Below are 14,409 nucleotides of genomic sequence, written 5' to 3' on the forward strand. Positions count from 1 at the left end.
CTGGACCATCTTCCTCTTCTAAGGACTGGCAAAGCGAAGAAATATGTGAGCATCTATCAGGTGCTCCTTTATGGGCTTGATGTGGAAGCAAATAGCTATTCTAGGGTGAGGGTTGAGGTAGATCTAAGAAAGAAGGGAGAATGATGGACTGTCTCACATGGAAAATGGATACCACCTATGGCAGAAAAAAGGTGCAAGTTCACAGAAGCCATTTATCTAGAAAGAAGGTGGGATAGGGAGTTTTTTTTTTTTTTTCATAACTTTTTATTGAAGTTTTGGGTTTACACAACAGACGTGTAACAGAAGCCGAGATCATTAATACATGTTGTATGGAAACACAGATCATATATGGCTACATGAGCAGTAAAAAAGACTTGATAAATGAATTTTAATTGCCCAACCCTATGCTAAGTAAACAGAAGAATAAAGAGGGAAAGGATAGAAAGTGAAATGAGTAGGAGAAAATAATCTGGGGGCTCTAGACTGTGCTGGGGGAGTTTCGGTACATCAGCAATTTGATTGTAGTATCAAAGTTATTTTGAGGTGTGCCTGGGAGGGAAAGATGTGCTGTCTTTGGTGGGTTAACCAGTACCAGGTATTTATCATTGTTGATCCACAGGTCCTTGTCAGCTGAGATCCAGGAGCCCTGGGTTGAGAGAATGGAATAACCACCCCTAATATATCACAACCACTCCCACAAGGAGTTGCTAGAGGCATTTCCCAGTGATTTTCAGGTGGATAGGATAGCTTTGTGGGCAAGAGTAAATAGTAGATCAGCTAAGAGAAGATCTTGTCTCAGGTCAGAACTGTGTGCAGGATGATAGGTGTCGAATAAGGAAAAGGAGAAAGACCTGGGAAGTTTAGTTTGTAGAATATCTTCAATAGTGTCATGAACTTTGGTCCAAAAATTGTGTAGAAGGGGGCATTTGGATAACATGTGAAGGCAAGTCTGCATGAGGTGCGTTGCAGCTCCAACATTTGTCATTGTATGAGAAGCCTAGAGTTGCAAATCGGTGTGGGGTAAAGTGTGTTCTGTGTAGGATGTGTAGTTTGGTTTGTATAAGGTTTTGGGTTATCTTTTTGGAGAACGGGGAGGACCATAACCTTTCCCAGTTAATATTTGAGGGTTTGGGTAGCCCATCTCGAGTCCAATCGTTTTGCCATTTCTGTTGTGTAGATAGACAGAATGAGTTGGAAGTAAGCTTGGTGTATATTTTGGAGGCTGTGTTTCCACCCTTCTGGAGAAATGACAATAAGGGTGGGAGGGAGGTGTGTTTAGAGGGAGAAGCCTTATGTTTAGAGATTGCAACCTTCAGTTTAAAGAAGTCATAGAAATGAGAGGAGGGAAGGTCAAATTGTCTTGAGAGTTCAGAAAACAGACAAGATGTTTTTTTTAAACTTAGGTCATTTGTTAAGGTGATACCTTTCACCTTCCAAGAGTTGCTAATAGGGCGTTTTGGGTCAAATTTAATGTCTTTATTTAACCAAATTGAAGATTGCAGGGAGTGTCTAATTTTTGCTTCAGAAAGGTGGCTATCGAACTGTAATAGCCTGTGCCTGGTGTGGTTTAAAATGATATTATTAAAGGCAGGATGGTTTTTGTTAATAGTAGACATATCAGTGGGAGGCCGTCTGTTAGTTGCTGCTCCAGAGAAAGCTAAGGTGGGGTGAACTCAGGGTTTCTAGAAAGCCATTTTGCCCCTTGAGCGGATAGGAAATCAAGCAGATATTTGCTATAGTCTGAAAGGTTCCCCCGTCCAAGTGTTTGATAACTGAGGTTTTTTAAGGAAATCTGAGGTCTTTGAGTTCCAGAGGAACTTTTTAGTTAGGCGGTCTAGATTTTGAAAGAATTAGTCTTAGCATAATACGAGGGACCAATTCAATAGATAATTAACAACTGGAATGACGACCATTTTTATGGATTCTAATTTGCCCCACCAGGTCAGGAATTGTGGAGACCACTTGTCTAGGCATTTCTGCACTTTTTGTGGAACTAAAGATTAATTGTGGCGAACAGATTTGGGAAGGCTGGCATTAAATTCAAGGCATAGGTTTTTGAGGAATTTTGGTTGCCAAGCTACGCCAGATGTACCCAATACCTCTTTGGTGCAAAGAATGTCTAGTGGACAGACCTCAGACTTATCTTTATTGAGGGTATATCCAGATGCAGCCAAATGAACATATTTCTACCTTTGGTAACGATTTATCTGGGAAAGACATATTCTAGTTGCAGATTCCTTACCTTAGAATTTCCCCCAGGCGTCATACTGGATCCGGAGATTTTTCTTGAAACAGTATCCTTGTGCGCCATCAGGTGGCGTCAGTTGACTCCACATCCGTCGTTGGCATTGTGGTCGCCATGATGACGTCAGGGTCGTACATAGGCGCCGCCTCTGCAACATCAGTCTCTTTTCATGGCTTTCCACGACAAAGCGTGAAGCCATGAAGAACAATGAAAATGGTGCGCCACAGCTAATGCCCTGAAAAGGGAATCCTTGTTAATAGAAATCAGTTTGCAAGTGGGGAGGATGGGTGGATCGGTAAGGATAGAGATTTCTAGTTGCAGATTCCTTACCTTAGAATAGATACTCAAGCAGTACCATCCTCGGTGGTAGGCTGCGAACCAAGATCATACTAAAACGTCCTGCAGAACCGAACATCCAAAGAAGCTGTCTCTGCGGACCTTACTGTCCAGGCGGTAAGGTCTTGTGAACGTGTGCAGCGATGCCCACGTTGCTGTCTGGCAGATATCCAGGACAAGAACTTTGTGTGCTAAAGCTGTGGAAGTAGCAGTTGCTCTTGAAGAGTGAGCGAGCAAGCCCTTAGGGGTTTAGTACTTTGCCAAAGTGTAGTACAGCTTGTTGCAAAGTAGTACCCATCACGAGATGGTATGCTTCAGCACCGCCTTCCCTTTCTTTGCACCCACATACCCAACAAAGAGTTGATTGTCTACTCGGAAATCTTTAGCACGATTGAGGTAGAGCACCAACGCTCTTTTTAAATCCAGACAGTGGAGTCTCTTCTCTTCCCGAGAAGGATGTGGGGTGCGTAAAACGTAGGCAGAGTGATGGATCGGCCTACATGAAAAGGCGTAACAACCTTGGGAAGGACGGCGGCCCTGCTATGAAGCACCACTTTGTCAGGGTGAACAGACAAAAAATGGGGGTTTAGAAGAAAGAGCTTGAAGTTCTCTCACTCTGCGAGCAGATGTGATGGCAACAAGAAATGCAGTTTTAAGAGTAAGGAGCCGCAAGGGACAATTGTGTAACAGCTCAAAAGGGGCACACATCAAGTAAGTGAGGTCCAGACTGAGGTCCCACTAGGGCATAATAAATGGAGTTGAAGGAAACAAATGGGTGAGTCCCTTAAGGAATCTACTAACAATAGAAGATTTGAAAAGGGAAGGTTGGTCTGGCAATCTCAGAAAGGCTGAGATAGCCGATAAGTAACCTTTAAGGGTGCCCAAAGCAGAGCCCATCTGGGCTAAAGGAAGGATGAACAAAAGAGCCTCAGAGAGAGGAGCAGAGAAGGGATCAACAGACTTGTTGGTACACCATGCCACAAATTTATAACAACAACAGGCGTATACCGTTTTGGTGGAGGGACGTCTGGCTGTCAAGATAACGTCACAGACTTCGGGCAGATGGTCAAAAGCTGTCAACTGCTTCCGCTCAATCTCAACCCATGAAGGCAAAGACTGGACAGGTTCAGGTGGAAGACCGTCCTCTGTTCCTGATACAAACGATCCTCCCAGAGGGGCAGTCTGACTGGAGGATCTGTGGCCAAGCTCAGTAGCTCTGGATACCATACTCTCCATGCCCAGTCCGCAGCCACAAGGATTACTTGGGCCTGGTCGTTCTTGATCTTCTTCAGAACTCTGGAAAGAAGTGGTATAGGCGTAAAGGAGGCCTGAGTTCCACTCGAGACGAAAAGCGTAGCTGGGTGAGAAACTCCAACGCGCAAAACAGCTGACATTGCGTGTTCTCTGCAGAGGCAAACAGATCTAACCAAGGCTCTCCCCACTGCTGAAAGAGACCACACGCCACCTCCGGATGGAGATGCCATTTTCCATAGACTATGTATCGACCTCAGAGCGTCTGCTCTGGTGTGCATAGAGTATGTGTCTGGCACATCAGGGTATGACGATGTGCCAGCCACATACAGCAGTGCAGAGCCTCTTAATAAAGGGTCCAGGACCCTCCGTCCTGTTTGTTGCAGTACCACATGGCGGTAGTATTGTCCGTGAACACCTGCACCACTTTCCCTTTGAGAGAGGTAAGGAATTTCATCGGCATACACTGCTGTCTTGAAGGATTTGTCACCAATATTTATGCCTCTAGAGTTACTTTTGTCATTATGGGAGTATAGGAGCGGTTCGATGACTAGCAGGAAGAGGGCTGGCGATAGCCTTGCACCGTACCTTGTTTGAGTTGGAATGGGTCTGACAGGACTCCATTAGATTTTGTTTGTGGTGCTGGGATCAGAATACAGAGCCATTACCATTTTTATGAATTGCTCACCCAGACTGAAGCTTGATAAGGGTCCATCTCAAAAAGGGCCAAGCAAACTTATCAAATGCTTTTCAGCATCTATTGCTATAGCGGCTACAGGGGAATTTTTGGATTTGGCTATTTGAAGGACATGGCCAAGAAGTCCAATGTTGTCATTAGAAAGTCTAACTTTGAGAAAGCCGGCATGATAAGAGCCAATATGTAGGGAGAGTAATCTTTCAATGCATTTGGTCAGTATTTTAGCATAAAGCTTACAGTCTAAAATTGATAAGTGAGACTGGGCTATAATTTTTGGGGTGAGTGTGGTCTTTGCCTTCTTTGGGGATAAGGGTTATGATGGCCTCAGAAGTGGTGCCTCCTATGTGTCCTGTTTTAGTGTATTCATGGAAGAGGAGTAGTACTGACTTACGTAATTCCTTGTTGCCTGTACACAGTTGTATCGATTTACATTTCATAACCCATTGGCCTGCCCTAGTGCTCAAGTTTTTATTGTATTCATATTTTTTCTGGTTTAAGGTGTCTAGACTAATGATGCCTTTTTCAGTGTGGTCTCCAGTTGTTTTATTTCGGTTTCTAGCTTTCATAATTGTGCATTCATAGATTTGTAGGTCTCTGCGCTGGTTCCTGTTATTACCCCTCTAATAGTAGCCTTAAAGGTGTCCCATGGTGTCAGGGCGTAGGGTGGGGCAGTCATCAGGGAACTTTTCATGAAAGAAGTTTGAAATAACGGTACTGAACTTGTCATTGTTGGTTTTGCCTTTCAAGATATCTGGATTGAGCCTTCAGGACCTGGATTTACGAGGGTTGTGCCCCCAATCCAATGAGGTTAGTATGGCTGAGTTGTCAGAGATTAGTCTGGGTTCTAAGGTTGTGTTGGATATCCTTCTTGCCAGGTTATTAGACACCAAAATATGGTCAATTCTCAAAAAGAATTGATGAGGAGCAGACCAAAAGGTATAGTCCCTTTTGTCTAGGTTTTGTATGCACCATGTGTCTACGAGAGTAAATTTGGAGCATATTTTATGTAGGCGTTTGTGTGATGGTGAGTTTTTAATTTTGGCTCAAGCTACCATCAATTGTAGGGTCAAAAGCTACGTTAAAATCACCTCCCATGATCAGTCTTGAATCAATGGGGAGATTTAAAATCAGTTTGTCAGTGTTTTTCCAGAAATTTACGTCATTAGTGTTTGGGGCATAGATGTTCAGTAAGTATAATTCTTTGCCTGATTTGACTAGTTTATTAAGTATCCACCTCCCGTTCTCGTCTACTAGTGTATGTAAGCATGATTCCTGCTTACTTAGTGATAATGGGGATAACACAGGTTTTTTTTTTATGTGGGCTGGTGAACCAATGACCTCCGAAAACCTAGATGCTTCAAGTAAAGGTACACCCGATTAGGCAAGCTTGGCTTCCTGGAGGAGAATTAAATCACATTTAGATTTGTATGTATATTCAATGATTTTCCTTCTCTTAACTGGGTAGTTCAGCCCGTTGGTGCGGAGGGAGAGGATATGTAGGTTGTCATCTTTTGTCATAAGGGAGAACAGAAGAGGCTCCAGACACATGAGTAGTGAGGGAAGGCATGGTATGCTTCCTTTCGGGAAAATCCCCTTTTGATATTTTATATTTTTGTCAGGGTACACTCAGGGTGCATGTGTTTTGTACATGTCTGCTACATTTGGAGGGTGATTTTGGCACAGCTGGGGCAGCATAATGGTAGTCACCAGCGGGAGATGGTAAAAGAAAAGCAGGGAAAAGAAGAGTGAGGAAAGAAGAGAGAAATAATAATGAAACTAAAGTAAATAGTGGGAGCTCACCCACTACCCAACACCAGCCCACCCTACCCATTACTCCCTCCCTCCTCTATCCGTGTTGAAAGGTACATGGAACTGGGAGAAGGAGACTACACGTCCCCATCACACCACAGTTGGGCTAACAAATGACAATGAGCTGGAGAAGTAGCTGAAGTAAAAAAACTGTGAGTGCTGTTGAAGGATGGAAACTAGAATGACATCAATTTATAGAACATTTTACAGAGAAACAGTCTGCAAAACCGGTTTACAGAATTTCTAAAGTTTTCCTATTGTGATGCCAATAGTCTCATTATCATAACATTAGTGACACAGTCTACCAACATTAGAAAAGTGGCAGTCAAAATGACAGAGTGAGCCAAACAAAGAAATTTTGTAGCAACATCTTTTTGACTCAACAATTAGCAAACATCATCGTGTACCATCATTCAGCTATTGTCCATTGCAGCAATCCAAATTCCCTAGTTTTCACAATTCTTAGGGAAGCCAAAGAATCTTATGTTTCCCCTTCTATTTCTGTCTTCCAGTTCGGCGATGAAATGTTGCATCTGGATTGAGGATTTCTGGAGGGAGCGGAGGTCTTTTTTTGTAAAGAGTGATGTGTCCTCCAGGTCGCTAGGTTACATAGACAGGTTGCACGCTACCATGGCAGGGAGAATCAAAGCAGCTTGGCTACAGTTGCGTCAGGGGAGGCGAGAGAGAGAGAGAGAGGACTGCTGACCATCTGAAGCCCACAGTCTCTGCCGCCACCATGCCTTCTGCATGGGTTGTGCTGCAAAAGCTTTGTGCTGGCGGTCTTATCACATGTGGGGGCCGAATCTGGCAGTAGGTGAACTTCTGAGAGAATTGATGGTCTGGAAATAGTAAACCTAAATGCAGGCAGTTCTTAAAAGTGCTCCAGTGTGGAGTCAGCTTTCCACCAAACAGCCAAGAACTGTCAAATGGCATATCCATAAGGGATAAGCGCATGCCACAGGAAAATCATCCTGTGGTGCACACCCAAGAGCAACACCTGATAATGACAATGGTGTCCATGGCACAGTCCATGCCTCTTGTGTTCAGACTTACAGAGTAAATATATTTATCTGCATTCTGTCTGTCTTGGGTTGTTTGAGTGAAAGTTCTTGAAGTTGTCAAGGATGGCAAGAAAGATCTCAATGGTCATATCCTGCAAGGCATGCAAGTAGCATCCTTGAAGGCAGGTGGTGTTCATGGACATCAGTGCCATGCTGGTTGAGGAAAAGCCTATTTTGCCAAATGCATCAATGTGCTTCAACTTTCTGTCCAGAGGCGCAATGGGAAATACATTGGGGTTTACCTTGTTGGTGGAAGCCTGAACCACCAAGCTCTCAGGAGTTCGGTGCTTTTCAGGGAGGCTGGGTCCACTAGGGCAGGTCTATGGCATCTAACCACCTAATGACTTCGAGGGGGGAGCCAAATACAGTGTGTACCTGACTGCCATCAATGTTTCTGTCAATGCCTTGTTAAAGACATTATGGGCTCCGACACAGCAGGACCCGGCTGTAAGATTTTATGTTAGTAGATTTGCCTAATGGCACTGTGGGGCAGTTGCTGTGATGTGTTTTGGGTCAAGTCTAATGTCTGGGAGAAAATCAAAAGGCAAGGAATCTGATTAGAAGTATCCCTCAAAAAACTTTATCATCAAGGGCAGAGGAGAAGCTATCTTCACTGAAGTCACTAAAAATAGAATTGTCCTGCTCACGTGCAGGAATCTGGAACAGACTATTACCAAAAATACAACAATCACATAAATGGCAAAAACCTTATAGATGCAAATGCATAACCCAGCCCTGCAGTGTATTAAAGGCAGAGTTTACTGAATTTTGAAAGTTTTTCTTCTTTTAAAATGATCTCTAGTTGAAAACATTACTTCAGAAAATAATGTGTAGCATAACTATCACACTGTAGTCCGATGCACTCTTCAGAATATGTCCAGAATTAAGGGAAGACCAGCCAACTATGTAAAGATTTAAAAAAATTAAGACACTGCTCTACCAGCCTACCAATTCCATCTGATCCTGTACTGGCATTTGCCGTAGACTGTTAGTTTCTTTGGTTGTATTTTTACTGAAATTCTAGGGAAATTTTCCAGACTTTAGGGTTTATGTTTTGGTAGTTTCAAGCCAGGGTGCAGAACTAAGATTGCACTGCATCCTTCGGCACTGCACGATCTTCATTGATAGCCAAACACTCTAATTGAATAGCAAGCTCATAACAGAACTCCACAACCTGAAGTTTCCAGAAAACTAAGATAAGAACAGAAAATACTGATAATGTAGTGAGAAACAGTTTTTAACAGACTTTCAATCCAGAAAGGATTGCATTGAATCATATTTGGAATACTAACTTAAGCAGTATTGTCTTGTGAAGGTATAGACTGACTTCCAGGTCACAGTCTTGCAGAATTAAGATATGGGGACACCATGAAGCCATGCAGTTGTAACTACTTTACCCCTTGTTCAATGAGCTTTAGACCTGTAAACTAACTGGTCACATTACACTAAGAAAGAGACAATTCATGAAGAAGCAGTTTGTTTGGATTTTAACATACCCATTCATTTTTGGCCACAGTTAAACAACTGAGACATTTTTCTACTTTTCGTAGACCTGTCCAAGTAAAACTGTAGGACTCTTCTTATGCGTAATAGTTATAACGAATATTTTATTGGGGACACTGGATTTAAAAAAGAAAATACTGGTAAAAAGGTAGACTCATATAAAAGTGGAAATCTAAAACTACTTTTGGTAGATAAGGGTGAGTTCTCAGTCACTATCGGAATAAAACACTGTGCAAGGTTCCTGTGCAGAAAGGGCTTGGATCTCACTCACAAACGATGGCAATAAGAGATCTATTCACTGACAGATGTTGCAAAAAAGCTTTAAGTATAGGCTCAAAATGGGGTTGACATAGATTTTGATAGAACCACATTCAGCTCGCAAGTAGGCAGAGATCAATTTGTGCCGCTGTTTGCCAGTGCTCAGAACCAGAACGTTATTCTTAATGCCAGCACTTAGTTATGAAACTCCACCACATGGTGGTGTTGTCTATTTGTAAGCACATTAGTTTAACAATAAATGTACATACTAACAAATTCTGGAGCATCCAGGCCATTCTTACACCTTTGTGTGACCTGGAATTGATTGTTCAAAGTGTGTCATCTGTAGGAGTATGATACTTAATAAATAAGTGTTCATACTGGCAGGTCCAGTTGGTAGCGCAAATTGAGCGATACATTGTGCCAGCCACTTATTTTTTGTTGTTTTACAAACTAGGCCATGCAAGTAGGTGTGGGTGTCCAAACCGAATGGCTTCTTTTTAAAAATCTTTTATGACTGGAGTTGTGAAAAATTAATTTTGTGACTGTTTTTCCATAAGGAGTAATAGCTTCTAACTATACCTTAATCACTGAAAAGTGAAGTTCCAACTTGCCCAGCTGCAGTGTAAGTAGGACAGTGCTGCTTCCTGTTGACATGGTATGGGTATAACCGTCACATTGTCCCTGTCCCTCCCGGGCACCTGTGACACCTACTATCCAGACCCCTTCCTTCAAACGTTTATATGGATGACTATTTTGGGACACTTAACTCACAGGAAACCATTATGTATCTTGAGATGTATCTTGGAGGGAATATTTGTTATCTGAACTGCTGTCATGCATGTACATCCATCTGATGTCCCTTATTCTTTTTACTCATCGAAATGTAACTAACGGTTATATTAACATTTATTATATTTGACCAACACATTTACTGAATAAAACTCAATATTTTTTATTTTTTTATTTAAAGAACACATATGGATCTTGTGGTACATTTATTTACTTCATTAAACATGTCCTTATGGTCTTTGGGCAAATTTAAATGTCCATACTGAATGTAATCAAGAGCAATCCTTTCAAATTCAGATTCTGATGAACATTCACCATGCTAGGGTACTGCCTCTTTGCTAGATTCCAGGGAATCCCACTCTTGACTCCAATGAGTCCCCAGAATCTGTTGCAGTGGGTGCATGTACAATCTATCAGTTGAGATTATGAGTATGCATGTAGCCATGGACCCCGGCAAAAAAGAGACTTTGCAGAACAGATTCTCCACCAAAGGAAACACTTTTCCTTGCATGGTGTCAAACGTTCAGCCAAGTATGTTTTTATTTCTTAAGAGGAACTCATGTTGCGAATGATTTTTGACCCATACTGTTTAGGAGTTTCAGGGCTGTTTGAAAATCCTGTCACACACTCTGCTGGTTACTGGCCATGATTACCCAATCATACAGGCATAGACACATCTAAAAATCTGCTCTTCTTTAGATGTGCTGCAACCACTGCTGTGCATTTCAATACATTTCTTGGAACTTAACTTTAATCTGATGAGAATAACTCGCTAGGTAATTAATTTGGTGCACTACAAATCTCATGAGCGTTCTAAAGCTGTTGCTGAAGGGGATGTCGAAATATGCATCCTGCAAGTCCATGACCCATATAGAATCTCCCTTCTTGAATTATAGAAAAATTTGACGGAATACCAACATGCAGAATATTTCTTTCTTGAGATATTTGTTGGCTTTTCTGTGCTCTAAGGTCAGCGATCCTTGTTTGGGCTTTTTTCCTGCACTAAAAAATACCTCATGTAGATGCCTTTGGCATTTTTTCACAATTAACATTTCAGTCTCATTCTAGACAAGGTGGAACTGAAACTTGGGGGCCTTGTTTGGTGGAAATTAAGGAATTGTCTTTAAACGTAGAGCATAAACATTTTGCACAAAAGGCTGCACCCATTAGTTTTTGGTTAAGCTCTGCCATACGTCAAGGTGATTTGTAATGTTTCTTACCACAGTAAAGGGTCACATAGAATGGGAAGGAAATGGGAAAGTCGCTGGCAGGAGTTGCTGTGGTACTTATGCCCAAACTCTGGCAGATGTTGTTGGGACTAGGTACTCCAAAAGGTCCAGCATGGTTGGTACTGTTTTCACTGTTGAGCCTGTTGCTAGTGATGATGAGATTGCCAAAAAGGGTCTTGAATCCTCTTAGGCTGGTACAGATGGTAACTCCTTCTCCTTATATTTTTACTGGGCTTTGAAGAATGTTTATTTTTCCTCCACTGCACCACTGCTTTCAGTGTTTCTGCCTTGAAAAGCATCCTCTGTATCTCTTCATCCGTTTGAGTCCAGAACAGGAGCAAGCCTGTGAGGGGCATTCAATATTTTCACTTGTACATCATGTTTTAAATGCCAAGAGGATGTTCGTAGTGCTAGTCCCTGACAGTACTCGGATGCAGCCAAATTCACAGAGTCCAGGTAGATACCTATTACCTGGCTAAACAGAAGACAACCTTCATTAATTACCTCCAGGTAGCTTTTGCATCTATCTTTAGGCAGGTCATCTGCAAACATGCACATCGTTTCCCACTCGTCACAACACCCTCATAGAGTGAATGAGCTGTCTAATTGCAGAGATGTTGCAGCAATGCTGCAGATGTTACGTTGTAAGGTGTCCAGGCATTCGCTCTCTCGGTCAGGCTGCATTATAGTTGTCGGACAGAACGTATGTCCTTTTATCACCACTGAAACAATCATAGAATCAAGTTGAACATTGGTATGGAGATAAGGTGGGTCATGTTTCATGCATTATATTTCTTTAAAAAGGTGAGGTGTTGCTGCCTTTGTGTCGTCTGATGTAAGGATATTTTCATCAGCAAGCTCTTTGAAGCCTGGGAGTAGTGGCAGTTAGGGTCTGGACTGAAATACCTGTTAGGAAGTCTCCACTATACCAGACAATACTTTGTGGTACTTTGAATGGCATATTCAGTTTTGCTATTTAGAGTAACAACAAGGCCTGGAAGTTGTTAATATTCTCAATCAGTGATACACCAGACAAGGAGCTTGGGGATGGGCTATTAGTGTAGGACATTGAGGGACTCAAATAGGTTCCAATATCCAAATATTGTTACAGTGAAGGAGATGATGGTCTTTTCTTCTTCTGAGGTGGTTGATTTGTGGTATGCGGTAAACAGGTAGGACGGGTTTGAGGTGACAAAGCTTTAAGTGTGGGGCCAGGTGTGGTCTAGGTGTTGGAGGGATGATGTTAGTGGGCACCACAACACCTGTGGAGGTAGAGGCAAAAGTGGTGATTGCACTGGATCATCTTTACATATGTCAATGATCAGTGTTTCTTGGTTGGGCTGGAGAAGCTACAAGAGAGACAGAGAAGTTAATGGTAATCTCCTTGAAGTTAAACTCCTGTGCTTCAATGTTGATGTTCTCAGTCAAATGCCTCAAATCCAAGTGCCTCAATTTCAAAAGACATTGGCTCGATGCTACTGCTGTTGTTAATGCCAAATGGTGTGTCTTCTTCAATGTCAAAAATTGAAGGGACGGTTGAGATGCAGAATTTTCCCCCCTAATCTGTGGAGAAGATCCGGTCTGCACAGCCGCCTCTTGTGAGGTTGTTCTGACAACTGGAGGAGATCTGTGTACCAATATTGCCAAGGCCATTCTGGGGCTATGAGTATCATCCTGGTTTTGGACCTGTAAAACTTGTTGATCACCACAGGTATCAGGGGGATCGGTGGAAAAGCGTAGAGAAATGTCCCTGACCAGCCTATTAACAGGGCATTCCCCTTCGTCCTTGGTCGGTAGAATGTGGATGCGAAGTCTGAGCATTTTCTGTTGATGTGGTATGCAAACAGGTCTATTTGAGGACGACCCCACCGATGGAAAATGTCTGCTGCAACGTCATCGTGAAGCACCCAGTCGTGGGAGTCTAGTAGACTTCGACTTAGGAAATCTGCTTTTGAGTTTTGTTTCCCCGGAAGGTGGACCGCTGTGACTGACATTCTCCTCGCTATTAGCCAGTGCCAGATGACGAGAGACGAGACCTTGTTCCCCCCTGTCTGTTCAGATAATACAGCGAGATCATATTGTCTGTTTGGACTAAAATGGACTTTCCCTTGAGGGATGGAGCAAGAGACTTGAGAGCCAGATGGATCACTCTCAGTTCCAGCAGACTGATGTGGTAACTCTGTTCCTTTTTGGAACATAGGCCCTGTGCTTGGAGGGGCCCCATGTGAGCTCCCCAACCTTGTAGTGATGCATCTGTTACAAGGGTCTCCGAAGGAGGGATCTGGTAAAAAGGAACCCCCACCAACAGATGTTGACCGCGAGTCCACCACTGTAATGATGTCTTTGCTGCAGTTGAAAGGGTTATTGTGTCTTTCCATTTGGCTGTGAGTTGACTCCACTGATCCCCCAGATTCTCTTGAAGAGGTCTTGTGTGCTATCTGGCGTTCAGGAAAATGAAAATGCAGGAGGCCATCAAGGCCAGTAGAGATGCTATTTGTCTGACCGTAGGCCTCAGAGTGTGAAGAAGTGTGTGATAGTCGCTCCTCCGAAGGTTACACTCTTTCTAGATTGGTGTCTAGCATTGGCCCTAGGTAATGGAGTGTCTGAGTTGAAGTGAGGTTGGACTTTTGAAAATTGACCTGCAGACCCAGAGAACTGAAGGTGTTCAGAACTATGCTGAGATGATTCAAGGTTTGCTCTGCAGTGAAGGCTTTTAGCAACCAATTGTCTAGGTATGGATAAATGAAGATATTCTTTTTTCTCAAGTGCGCCGCTATTGTTGCTACACATTTGGAGAATGTCTGCGGGGCTGATTTTAGCCTGAAGAGCAGCATTTTGAATTGGTAGTGTTGTGATGCCACTACGAAGCGAAGAAATTTTCGGTGCTTTGCTATAACCGGGATGTGAAAGTACGCATCCTGCAGATCTATGGAGCACATCCAGTCCCCTCGATGAAGCTGAGGGAAAATCTGGTGAAGGGCCAGCATTCTGGACGTTTCTTTTCAAATGTATTTGTTCAGAAGTCTCAGATCTAAAATGGGTCTGAAAATCCCTTCTTGGCCTTTCTTTTTCACTAGGAAATATCAGGAATACACTCCTTTTCCTCTTTGGGAAGATAGAACCTTTTCTATCGCTCTTTTGTGCAACAGGATGAGAACCTCCTTTCGTAGCAATGGCTGGTGAGTACACTTTGCTCGTGTTGGGAGCACTGGAGGAGGCAAAGACTTT

The 14,409-nt window shown here is 42.9% G+C and overlaps 1 protein-coding gene across 4 annotated transcripts in view; it reads right to left on the bottom strand.

Moving 5' to 3' along the window:
* Positions 1-14,409, bottom strand: part of SLC12A6 (solute carrier family 12 member 6) — an 830,972-nt gene that overhangs the window by 146,736 nt on the left and 669,827 nt on the right. The gene's annotated exons all lie outside the window — the stretch shown is intronic.

The sequence above is a fragment of the Pleurodeles waltl genome, chromosome 6 (genome assembly GCF_031143425.1).
Source record: "Pleurodeles waltl isolate 20211129_DDA chromosome 6, aPleWal1.hap1.20221129, whole genome shotgun sequence".
In the NCBI taxonomy this organism is placed as follows: Eukaryota; Metazoa; Chordata; class Amphibia; order Caudata; family Salamandridae; genus Pleurodeles; species Pleurodeles waltl.